The sequence below is a fragment of the Pteronotus mesoamericanus genome, unplaced genomic scaffold (genome assembly GCF_021234165.1).
Source record: "Pteronotus mesoamericanus isolate MK-2021 breed Mesoamerican mustached bat unplaced genomic scaffold, CSHL_Meso_final contig_90, whole genome shotgun sequence".
Classification (NCBI taxonomy): Eukaryota; Metazoa; Chordata; class Mammalia; order Chiroptera; family Mormoopidae; genus Pteronotus; species Pteronotus mesoamericanus.
Genome location: NW_026555277.1, coordinates 46626808 through 46639893, shown reverse-complemented (window position 1 = coordinate 46639893; position 13086 = coordinate 46626808).

The following is a 13086-nucleotide window of genomic DNA, read 5'->3' as shown; positions in this document are numbered from 1 at the left end:
TTCAATTTTTTCTAAATGTAAATTAATTGATATTTTTAATAGTTAATATGTAAATGGTGCGAAATTCAAGAATCATGAATGAGTATCTAGGGGAAAAAGTAAATTTTCCTCCCTTTTCTCCCCCAGTAGCCAATCCATCTCCCCAGAGGCAACTATTTTGATCCATTTCTTATATTCACTTCCAGAGAAAATCCAGCCGTAAAAAGCATCAACTATATAAAACAGTTGGGGTTTTTATTTTTTTTAACGTAAGTAGCATATATACTGTCAGGCACATTGCTTTTTTCACTTCATGTTCTATCTTAGAGATTATTTTACACTGAGTATTAAAACCTTCCACATTTTAAAAATGAGAATCTGAACACTGTGTAAATCCAAAGGCCCATCTCTGGCCTGCTGGAGCTGGGAGATGAAAGTCGTCCCCAAGGAGCCTTACCAAGGGAGCTGCCTACATGGCGATTTCAGAGTCAGAGCCTGAGACCTACTGGGGTAGAGAGTCGGTCTCATGGGACATGTTACCAGAAACATTCCCATGTGTGCTGCACTGAAGGGTTTTTTTCAAGTCCTCTTTTGGGTTATGATGTTGAGTGGTGTGCAGTTTGATTAAGCTTTCATTAGTACATTATTACTAGGGCTACTAATTTGTAATTGGCTAAGCACATGCCCTACGGTATTCTAGTACGAGCCCAGCAGCCATGCCGGGCTCCTCTATTCAGTCAGAAGGTTCCAGTTTCACATGTGTAGGCACAGACTTGACATTTCCAAAATCTGAGGGAAGGACTTTATCGGCACATCATCAGAGTTGCCCTAGTTGGTTACAATTTGCATTTGCTACTCTGGGTACTTTTTAATTATGACATACTGTTAGCTTAGCTTTATCATTATCAATTTATTTTGTTGTGGGTTGCTTGGTTAACCCTACAGAGTATACTGAAGCTTATTTGCATCAGTAGTACCCTGAGGCTGTAATTTTCCAATAACTGGACTTTAAGTCATGTATATATTGTGGTTCAGATATGAATTACCCCTACTCCAGTGCTAGAGCAAAGGTATACATAATCCATTCCCCACAAATTATCGCTAATTTATTTTTCCACTGGAAAAATGAAACCAGACAAACTTGGTAGGTCAGGCAGTTTTGCCCTAAGTAGGGGCTGGTCGAAAGTAATTCAAGATCCACTGCCTTTAATACAACCCCACCTCAGGAACCCTACCTACATACAACATCCTCAATATGTAAAAGCGATATGTCCTAAAATCTTCACTAATGGTAATATTAAATTCACTTAGGTCTCTTGGAAGATTCAAAAGTGTTTTTGTGGATACAGAGAACAAGAGAAGTGCCTTGAGATGCAAATATTGAGCAGTAGCTGGACTAAGCAGCTAAGGGACCTACATCAACACACCGGCTTCGCAACACTTGCATATTCGGGTCTCAGCAAATGACAGGCTAATATGTATGAATGGTTCACTGTCATGACTACAAAGATTGTATCTGCTAATAACATGTTTCTACATTTTTTCCCCTTCCTTTTCCCTGAAAAATACAAACCCAGGCCTGGCTTGTATGGCTCAGAGGGTTGAGCACTGGCCTGCAGACCAAAAGGTCACTGGTTCAATTCCCAGCCAGGGCACATGCCTGGGTTGCAGGCCAGATCCCCCGTTGGGGGCATGTGAGAGGCAACAATTGACGTTTCTCTTCCTCTCTTTCTTCCCCCTTTCCCCTCTCTCTAAAAATAAATAAATAAAATCTTTTAAAGTAAAAACTATAAATCCAGGCTAGGGTTTCCGAAGTTTTTCACGATTTGCTCACACTCCTGCTTTACTGTGGTGGCAGTGATTGCACATGTGAATGTGTAACTGTGTTCGTGATGACTGCAAGAAGCCTTGAGGGTGCTCAGTGCGGGATGAGCAGCACCCGCACCAAGCCTGCCGACCTTGAGAGTTTCAGGCTTTCTGGGCAGGAAACCACCAGGGATGCATCTCAAAGTCCATTCTGTAGGATGTTACGAGATGTTCGGTGAAAAAAATGCCACATTCAAAGAAGTTTGGGAAACAGTTAAAGGAAATTAAACTCACTTTCTACACTTTGGATTTCTTTTGCACTTTTTGTTTTCTAACTGGAGAGCCTAAGTTTCCTACACTAATGTGTATTAGGACTCTCTGAGGGCAAGCAGAATAGGGTACGTCCCAATCGTGTTTGACCATGGGGCCCATTTGCCTTCTGAGGAAATTGCAGGATGCACACCCTGTGCAACTCAACCACTAGTTTAGTCATGTAGCCATAGAGTCAACAAGTGTGTGCTGAGTGCCTACCACATGTCAGGTAGGCTGTGTCCAGTGGCAAGTGAGGGAGTCCTATAGCTCAGGCTACTGGGAAATACACATGAAACATTATCTCAATACAATGGTACAGTAATTTCTCAACGTCTTTGATATGCTTGGAAACTGCAACATTCAGTAAAATGACTGAACAAAACCAATTTTCCCACAGGCTAATTGATATATACAAGAGTTAAGTTCCTACAGCATATTTCTGGTCACAAAAACTTCACCAAACTTCTAAACAAAGACCCCAAACACTTCAAATATTAGCCACTGAGCTACCCATACATATAGTTAAGAAAGAGTAATAAAAACTATGTAGGATTCCAACCCACTTATCCCAGTTTAGGGTCACAGGTGGCAAGAGCCTATCCCAGCAGCTCAGGGCACAAGGCGGGAACCAACCCAGGACAGGACGCCCTTCCATTGCAAGGCCATGCACACACCCCTGCACTCACTCGAGACCGGGACACACCAGTTGAGGTGACGTGAACATCTTTGGGATGTGAGAGGAAACTGGAGTCCCTAGAGAAAACCCACTCAGATGTGGAAGAACATGCCAACGCCACACAGACGATGGCCCTGACCAGGAATCAATTTTTTTTCTTATCAACATTATAATGAAACCAAATAGAATGACGCCACATTATTCAAGGACCTATTATACTATACTTACAACTTGTGATGACGACTGTAGAGAAGTACAAAAAACTATGAAAGAGGTCTCATACAGATTTTGAAGTCAACAGAGGTCTCTGGCGAAGTCTCATTTTAAAGTGACACCTGAATCAGTGAGCTACTCAAGTGAAGAGCTTGCCTTTCAAGGGAACAGCACAGGTGAGGATCTCAAGTCAGGAGACTCAGTTCCCTGGAGGAACTAGCAGAGAGCCAGGTCAGCTAGAATACAAAGAGGGAGGGGGTAGAAGAGGTATCAGAGAACTGCAGATTTTATCATAAGAAAAATGAGAAGCTACATATGTCAAAAAAAAAAAAAGTCTAAACCATAGGCACTCAAATGTGGGATATAAAACTGAAAGTTACAAATGAACAAAACAAGATAAACAATAACTCATAGACACAGACACAGCAGTATAGTGGTTACCAAATGGAAGGGGGCGCGGTGGGGAGGTATAGTAGAGTAAAGCAGAGTCAAATGTATGGTGACAGATTTGACTTTGGGTGGGGTGGGCACACAAGGCAATATACAGATGATGTATTATAGAAATTGCCCACTTGAAACCTATATAAATTTTATTAACCAATGTCACCTCAATAAAATTTGATTTTAAAATATACATTTTTTTTAAAAAAGCCTTTTGGCCATTGTGTAGGATAACTTGGGAGAAAGCTATGTCAGCAACGTGGAGATCTGAGACTCCTGTTCCCATCTGCATGCCCTGGTAATAGCTGGAGAGCAAAGGAGACCAGGAGAGCCTGAGCCTCTGCCCTCCCCCAACCTGGATTCGAGCACGCACGGGAAGCCTGCGTGTGCTTCCAGAGGCAGCGCCTGCTGGCCGGTCCTATTGCTCCACTTCCCTGGGGCTCCAGGAAGGGCAGGAGCTCCTACACCACCTCCAACCTCTCCACAGTTTGGTTCTCTGGGGAGAGCTAAGGGAGCCCGAAGACCGGGTGAGGCTGTGTATGTGAAGCAAAGGGAAAAAGTGAACCAGCAGCCAGAAAGCTGATCCCCGGGGAACAGTGCTTCCAACTTTCTCACCAAGAACTGCCATTTTATCCTTGTGTGGATTTGATGGGGGGTGGGGGAGATGAGGAGGACTCAGGAATGCTGTCAGCTAACCTGGGGGCAAGGCAAGGTATGGGCTTCCTGGAGACAGGAGAATAATTTCATTTTGCCAATTCACATAATCACAATGGATCGTTATAGTTAAAATGCCTACCATATCACAAAGCCTACAAGGAGATCACTTATACTTCACAGTGTCACAGTTAGTGTCTTGAGAAATAGCTTTCATAGGAAGGTATATTACTTTCACTGGAAGTTTGAAATACAAGACATACGCCTGGAAAGCCCCACTTGGGTGATCCTTGGTTGGAAGCCAGTCCAGTGAGCCTCTGCCCAGAAAGATGCTTCTCCTCTGCAAGCTGTGTCCTCAGCTGGCCATGTTCTTGCCTGACCGCCTAGGCCTTCCACATACACGTGGGCAGTAGCTTTAACGCTGGCATTTAAAAGGACACTTAGAAAATTCTGAGAAGCTCCAATGATTAAGATAAATGATGTTTTATCAGTGGAACAGACTTTTCATTTCTTGTTATCGATTTTCATGTTTTCACATCTTCAGATACGATTTGTTAGCCCAAGGCGGCATTCCAAGACACGCAAACGTCATTAAGGCAACTGCTTTAAAGAGTGCCATATTTTATTGAGTTGGACAGGACAATAGATACTTAATCTGCTACACGTTTGCTCGGTATAGGAGCTGGAGTTGGCACTGCATGGCTCTCAGGTTCTCACATGTCTTCCTGGAATCCCTGACAACGGCCTCACCACCTGCTTGTCAAAACATTACCTGCTCTTAGCAAACATTTGCCCATGTTTCTGAAAAAGCAGTGTCCAGAAGGAAGCCTTCTCCCACTCAAGCTTCAGAGTTTACCCAATTCCCTTATTTGTCATGATATTGGAGACTATAAACTCCCACGGAACTGGGGACATTTGGCTTAAAATAATGAACAATTGGGGGTAGGGAAAGTATTGGAGTATTGGGTTGGCCAAAAAGCCTGTTATATTTTTTCCAGAAAATAAAAGACACATTTTTCATTTTTACCAATAATGACTTTATTGATTTGGATACTTTGAGTATGTGGGCTATCTCCCACTATTGGCTTCTAGTGGGTAAAGGCCAGGGTGCTGCTAAACATCTTTCCGTGCATAAGACATCCCTACAGCAAAGAATTATTTGGCTAAAATGTCAATAGTACCAAGAAACTTTGCAAACCGCTTTTGCCACATTTGATCAGTCACAGGTCCTTCTCCACACACTGCACAAATCTATTTTTGCATTTCAGTTGAGGTTTTACTTTTCTTAAAATAATAAAGCATATTATGCCAAAAATGTTGTATATCTTCTTATATCTTCAATATTAAAGTGGCTGCAGAAAAATTCAGCAATGTTGGTAATTTGTTTTAAATGTATGATGATATGACAGTTGTCACAATACAACCTAACAAAGTTGTTTTGAATGATGTTAAAGACAATTAAGCACTGCTACAGCCATTGTATGGAGAAAATATAATGGGCTTTTTGGCCAACCCAATAGATGAGGGTAAAGGAGGCATAAATGGTGACAGAAGATTTGACTTTGGGTGGTAAACACACAATATACAGCTGATATGTTATAGAATGGTATACCTGAAGCCTATATAATTTTACTAACTAAAGTCACCCTAATAAATCCAATTGAAAAACAGATGGTGACCAGTGAGCATGCACTAAGTTAGGTCACCAAGATCACAGACCCCCTCATCTTTTCTGCTTTTGAAGTCTGGTTGATGTGGTACACTAGGATTCTCTGTGCAGCATCTGTACCTCCATCATTGTTGGTTCTCCCAACTAATGCCCTTAATATCCTACTATTCTGCATTGGAAATGTGTGTCGTCCAGAGCCATGGCCAAGTCTGTCTTCGCTTGTGAGAGACCAAGCTCTCCAGCAACCACTCTGATTGAGTCACCTGACAGATTAGCTTATAAAATTCATCCGTACACACAGAAAGATTAAATAACTTTCTGACCTACATGACTTCAATGTGACTTGTCAGGAAGACATGATGATTCCAATCTCTACATGGAGTATTCTTGCCCATGGTGGCGTGGGACTGCCCTAGTATTGATGACTGGGACCCCAGACACCATAGGACAGGAAGAATCCTCATCAACATCTCGGGCGGGGCCCCAAACTGTGTGTGGTCAAATGCAGTCAAGTCAGGGAATGTTTGTGGAATGCCTGTTCTGGGTTCAGTCCCATTCTATGCACAGAATGGGATCATAAAATGCAGGGTCCCGTCTCAAATAGATTCTTCCATCCTAATGGGGGTGACAGATGCAGCTCATTTGAAATAATTCAGTGACATGAGATAGCACCAGATGCCTTTGAAGGTCCTTGTTAGATTCCCCCAGAAAATATTCCAGCCCCAGCTGCCTGTAATCTTTAGGGGCATTTGCCTCCAGGATCAGCAGCTTCATGTTCTATACTGATTTGCTATTTCAAAAACAGCACAACTCACCCTAAAGCCAAATGAAGATTTGGGGTCATTTTCCTAAAGTCTTACTTGTTGCTGGGAAATCACTGTCTTTGTTCCACAGATTCCAAATAGTTAAGAACTCCAAGTCCAGTCTGGACTCTATTGTCAGCCATCTGACTCTGTCCGCACACTCAAAGTTTTCTTGCTTCTCCAAATCACCTTTTGGTCAATCCCACTAGTAGGTGTCTCTACTCTTGTTCCCCAGCATAGAATTTCTGCAGAAAGATCACAGAATGGACACGCACCAGCTAACTATTCAGTCATTCTCCAATTACCATTACCTGCTCCCTAACTTCTGCAGATCCTGTCTCATCTCTCATGGATTGCCTTCACCTCCACAAACACCTATTCCCTCCCTTCTCACCATGCCCCTCCTCCCACTCTCTCCACCTTATGTCTTTACCTCTTCAGTCACCAAGAAATAAAAGCAATTTGTTTCATGTTCTTTCTATAGCATCTTGACATCTTTTCTCACTGTCTCTCACTTCTTCCCACTTCAATTCTCATGCTGCCTATTCCTCCACCTGCCTCCTCCAGGACCAGTTCCCTCATCATCTTGCAAATTCAAGCTTCCCTCCTCCTCCAGCATCTTGACTTTCACACCAAACCATGCAAATTTCTAGGCTGAAAAAGACTTGTCCTTGAGGCAGCTCTCCCTGCATTCCATCTTCCGTCCTGGCTCACTTTTTCCTTAAGACACTCCCCTGGAAGCATACATATCCATGCTGATTCCATTTTATTCCTTTCTCCTTTCTTTCGTGGACCCCCCAAAACCCACCTCTAGTTTTCCACAAACTGAAATTGTTCTCTGAGTGGTCAGCATCTATTGGGCTGGCCTCCTTCCAGGAACTTGGCTGTCAAGTTTCAGAGACACTGCATTCTTCTGCTTCTCTCCCAGCCTCTAGCTGCTGCTCTGTTGGCTCCTAGGTGGCCTCTTTTCCTCTCTCCAGCCCCCAGATATGAATGTTCCCAGGGGGCGTCCTCCATGCTTCTCTCTTTCCATCTCTCTCTGGCTTCTACCACGACCTACCCTCTCTCCAGCCCTATACCTCACCCATCCAGCTGGGCGTGTCTGGCTTTACACCATCTTCCCTTGAGTGAGCTACCCCAAGTCCAATTTGGCACACCCCAAACTGAACTTTTATCCTCTTCATACCTTTCTTTCTTCTGACAGTCTTTGTCTCATTCAGAGGTGCTATCACCTTCCAAGGTACCCTTCTTTTCAGATGCATAAAGGAGTTCTGAATTTTCTGCTCTGCATCTCTGAACTCCCCCTCCAACACAGCCAATCAGTTCTACTGATTGCTTCTTCATGAACCACCTACTTTGCATTGATCCCAGCTCTTCAGGCCCCCAATTATTCCCCTATTTAGTTGTCAACCTCTCATGCCTGGATATTACAATGGCCTCTTAACTAGTTTCCCTTTGGGTTAACCCATTCAGCACATGCTCACTGCTCAAATTTCTTGAAACACACCTCAGATAATCTCACATCCCTCTCAAATAACACTAACAGTGGTGCTAACTGAGCACTTACACTGTACACTTTATACAAATAATCTCATTTAATCATCTCAACAACCCTATAAGCTAGATGCTACTTTCATCTTCACTTTACATGTAAAAAACTGAAGGCACGGAGATTCAATGACTTGACACAGGTTACGTGTCTTGTAAGTGTCAGGGCTGGACTTTGAGCTCAGGCAGCCCAACTCCAGAGTGCAGGTTCTAACCTCCTGAACTCAGTCTTTCTCACAACCTTTAGTGACTTCCACTATCCACAGACCAGAATCCCTTTGTCTTCTCAAAGCCACTAGAATCCAGTTCTGTTCTGCCTGACCAGTCACTAAGTCTTTACGTCCAGACAGACCCATCTGTTTGCCAGAGAACCTTACTTCCTGCCAGCAGCTGCTCTCCTTTGCCTTGTTTTTAAATGGAATTCCTGAAACAATCAGGCTCTGACCGATAAGGTTGTCATTCATTCATTTATTCTTCTTTCGTTCAATAAATATTTAAACATTGCCTATGGTGCCAGACGCTTTGCTAGGTACAGGAGAATACTGCAGAGAACAAAACAAACATGGCCTTGTCCCCATGTGTGAATGCTCTAGTGACTTCCGAACCCTGCTACTTCTCCCTGACCCCCAGTTCAGGCCCCACATGGAACTCGGCAGCATCTCCTTCCATGCTGCTTCTGCTTGCTCTTGACCCCTTCTAACACAGTCCTGGCTATGATCCTGCTTAGCCCCTTGTCTCTGGGATCAGACTCTCTTTAGTTACATCATCTGTAACCCATGCTTGGCAAGGGGATGAATGCTCCCTCTCAGGAAAGCTCAGCTCCAAGCCCATTTCTGTGCAGGAGGCCGTGATTCAGGGATGAGCTCTAGCAGTAAAAGCAAAACGTTAGGCAAGTTGTTGTTGGACTATAACCATGTACCAGAACAGGCTGGGCTCCTATGGACATTTCGGCAACCCCACAAAAAGGTGCTATTATTATCTCTGTTTTACGAAAGAGAAAACAGATGTTCAAAGAAGCTGCAGCTGGGACTCAGAAGTCTTGATTCTCTCCACAGTTCCCTGCTTCCTCCGTGCTCCAATAATCCTGGTTCCCCCAGGCCCATGGGCTGGAGACGGGAGTCAAGAGCATGCTAATGGGGTTTGACTGCAATGGTAGATTAGGGGTTCTTTTAACATCTCAAATACTGTGTTCATTCCTGACTTTTATCTATTTATGTACTTAGTTAGTTGGCAGAGGGGGAGTGGGGGGGCTTTCCTTAACTGACTGCAGGAAACTGAAATAGAATGAAGAAACAACAAACAAAACTACAAAGATGTTCTCTTGATGGTATGTTGTGCATCTTTTCCTGCCAAACACTGGGTTATTGGGGGTGCTCTGGGAAGAAGCACAGGGGTGAACACCCAAGGAAGCTTCACTTCCTCTCCAGCAAAGAAGTGGCCTGCCTTCATCCCGGGCTGGGAACTCGGGGGGCTGTCCGTCTTTGGGCAGAAAGCAGGAGATAGGTTGAGCACAGGCATGAAGCTGGAGTAGAGAAAGGGGCAATGTAGGCTGGGGTCTGGGCCAGCTGACCAGCGCCGGGCCAGGGAGAGCAACCAGAACTGCTGAGCTGTCACAGGGGAGGAAGTGAGGGAGAGGAGGACTCCAGCAGGAGGAGCTAAGCCCAGGCAGCAAGCAAAGCTTGAATCAGGGGGATGGCACCATTCTCGGAGGGGGCTGACTGGCCAGACCAGCCTTTTGAGCCCACTGGTGAATTGCAGTGCAACGCAGGGGTTGAGGGAAGAGGCCTGTGAGCTGGATAAGAGCCAGCGAAGAGGTGTTACCATTAAAGTGCCCAGATGCTCTAGCTAGACTCTGGATCTTCAATAACCAAACCTTTCCAGGGCCACTGAGCCGCTGCCTGCCCATGAATCCTACCTCCTACCTCCACCTTCTCCGATCCTCCTCTTCTACTATCCCCCACCTCCCAGCACCTGTGTCTGCGGCTGGGAACATCAGCAGACCCAGCGGTGGGGAACTGAAGAAACGTGAGAACAGCAGTCCTGACTCACAGTCAGAGCCCGGCCCAGCCTCCTGACGGAGAGCACGCGGCTCCACTGGCATGGCCTGTAACCATGTTAGAATGGACTCCACTGAAAGTCTGTTTCCTCCATTCGCCATCCAGATTACTCACGTTGGACTCTGCACAAATGCTCTTTGAAAAGTTAAAGGTGCCATATTGATATGTATTTACAATAACTCAATGAGATCACATTTCAAAATGGCTTTCCCTGGTGGGAAAAAAGCAAGCCACACACAGCAACGATCTTCTCTTAGATTTTCTTAATGTGTCCGAGAGTCAAGTTACACACCCAGGATAGGCCAAGAGAAGAGGGCACAGGCACATTTTTTAGGAGCAGCCAGAAGCACTGAGAACATCTCTTTAGAGGAAAAGACCTGGGGTCAAGCCCTGGCACTTACTAACCGTATTACTGGGCATGTCTCTTTAGCTCTCTGAGTCTCTATCTGTGGCGAGATGTTAAGAGGGGCCTGCTACAGGCTGAGTACTGCACTTGGTTCTGCTTGCCTGACACAGACAGAGTCTCCTTCCCGCCTCACCCTCTGCACGCTTCCCTTGTGAATCTGTGCTCTAACCATGACAGTAACCATCCCAGACCTAGTGAGACCAGTCTATGACGCAGTGCCTCTCAAGAGGACTGAATGAGAGTGTGGCTGTGGACATTCAGTGAAATCGAAAGCTCCACAGTGGATCTGAGTTCTTTTTGCTGTTGTTATTCCTACAAGCATAAGACCAGAGTTGACAAATAGCCTCATGCTTACTCTCCTGCTCCTCCCATACCTATGACAGACATTACTAATCAATCCAGCACCCTGCTCCCTCACATACACTGGTCTTGTCTGCAGTAGAGTAGGAGGGAGACAGGAATACAGAAAGGAAAACTATGTGTCATTTTGTCGCTGCACAGGATTAATAGCCTAGTTACTAATACAAAGCTTTAAATAAGTACCTAATAATGTTAATCACTGGCCCTGTTTGGGTCAGAGGTCTACTCCTGGGCCAATCAGCTGCAACAGGGTAGGGAAAAGAGGCAGAGCCTATCAGAAGATAGTAGCTACCATTCAAACGTGGGAGAAGAAAACACCTACTATAAGGAAACACGTTGTTCTGCTCAGGGAGAGCTACTACTCTCCTCTAGAAAAGCCACTACCCTAGGTTCTGAGGGCAGTACCAAGCCACATGAGAGATGAGCAAACCAACCCGCAGAGATTAAGTGGTGCAGCCAAGCTGACCCTCCAGAAAGGGTGAGAACCCTGCGCCCCCAGCCTGTGTGCTTCTCACCTTTGGGCCAGCAGCAAGGTGTCCAAACACCCGCACGTGACCCAGCCAAACTCACAGAGGCCCCCAGAGCCTTCAGCCAGAGGGGAGCCCTGAAAAGTGAGACCCAGAGAGTCCCTGGCCAGGACCCAAGAGCCAGAGCAACCACAATAAACTCCAGAAGGCTCTTTAGAGAAGCCTGCAGTTGGGAGCAATCCTGCTAAGTCATAAATGCTTCAAATTCCTCAGCTTTTGCTTCAGAATTTCTGGCAGCCCCAGGCAGAGGGCGAGTGTTCATGGACACACACTGGTTCTCCTCCACTGGGGAAGGGTGGCCCAGGCCCGCCCCAGAAGCCAGCAGACCAAGTCTCTCTCCTCTAGAAAAGCCCAGAGGCGAGGAGGGCTTTTGCGGTGGTGGGCGCTATGGCCCCACCTAGAATCCCTTAGGACCCAAGCACTCCTTCCTGCCCCTCTCCACCCTCACCCCCGCAGCTGCCTCCCACTCTGACATCACCCTCAGCCAAGGAAGCTGCCAGGTCCCAGTCTACATAACCTCTTCTGGGGACCGATGACTGGCCTGGGTAGGCACAAAGGCCAGTACCTTGCTTCTGTCCAGGATGTCTCTGAAGGGCCTGCCCTGCCTTGGAGCTCCAAGCCAAGGGGTGGAGGCCACTCTTGCAGCTGCCTCACAGTTCAGTTTCAATCCCTGCGCACTCCTGCTCCCTCATAACTATTGTCCCGCACAGCTGCTGGTGCACTGATCCGTGCTCTCAACAGGTGTATCTTGTTCCCTCACAGGTGCTCCTGAGATGGCTCCCCAGCACCCCCACTCATGCCTCGTGCTGGCAAACAAACCTCTCTCAGAGCCTGCTTCTCTGGAACTGCACCTGTGGCTGCTTGGAAAAGGAAGACAGACTCACAGGGTCTAGATGCTTAGGGCACCGAGAATAATCTCATCATGCCCACCAGCTTACAGGTAGGAACAGGCTGCCCAAGATCACAGAGCTGACTGGTGGCAAAGTACCCTGGGGGCCTTGGGCCCCAATGCCCTACCACTTTTGTGGAACAGTATTAAAATCGCTGAAATGTTTGGACATCTACTTTGTGTGTAAGCATTTCCCCTAATCTTCACTACAACCCTCTGATTTTTACATTTTACAGATGTCAGAAATAAGCTGCCCAGGCTGTGCAGCTTGGAAGGATTGGAGGCAAATTCCAGCCCCGGCCTGCGTGACTCTTGAGCCTGTATTCCTTGCACCAGCCGCAGTGCCTCTAGAGCTCTGGGAAAATGAGGCCTTCAGGTTGTCCATGACACAGAGGAGACCCGTGAGGGTCCTATCATCTGCTACTTCTGAGAAGGATTCCCAGGGAAGTCCTCTGTGGAAGAGGCATGTGGTCCTGGGGCCTCAGCCCCTCTGTAGAGTTGCTCCTTTTGCAGATCAAGCTCCCACTCATTCCTCGGGGCAGCGCAGGAGCGCCGGAGGTTGTCCAGCCAGGACCTCAGCTCAATGCCCTGACACTCCCCAGAGATGTTCCCAAAGGGGACAGGAATGTGTCACACTCAGGCTCAATACACTAGACGGAGTCAGAATTGCTGTGACTCAAGATGTGGCTCACTGAGGAGGTAGTGGGAGCCATCCAGGATGAGGTACAATGGGGGAGAGAAGAGTA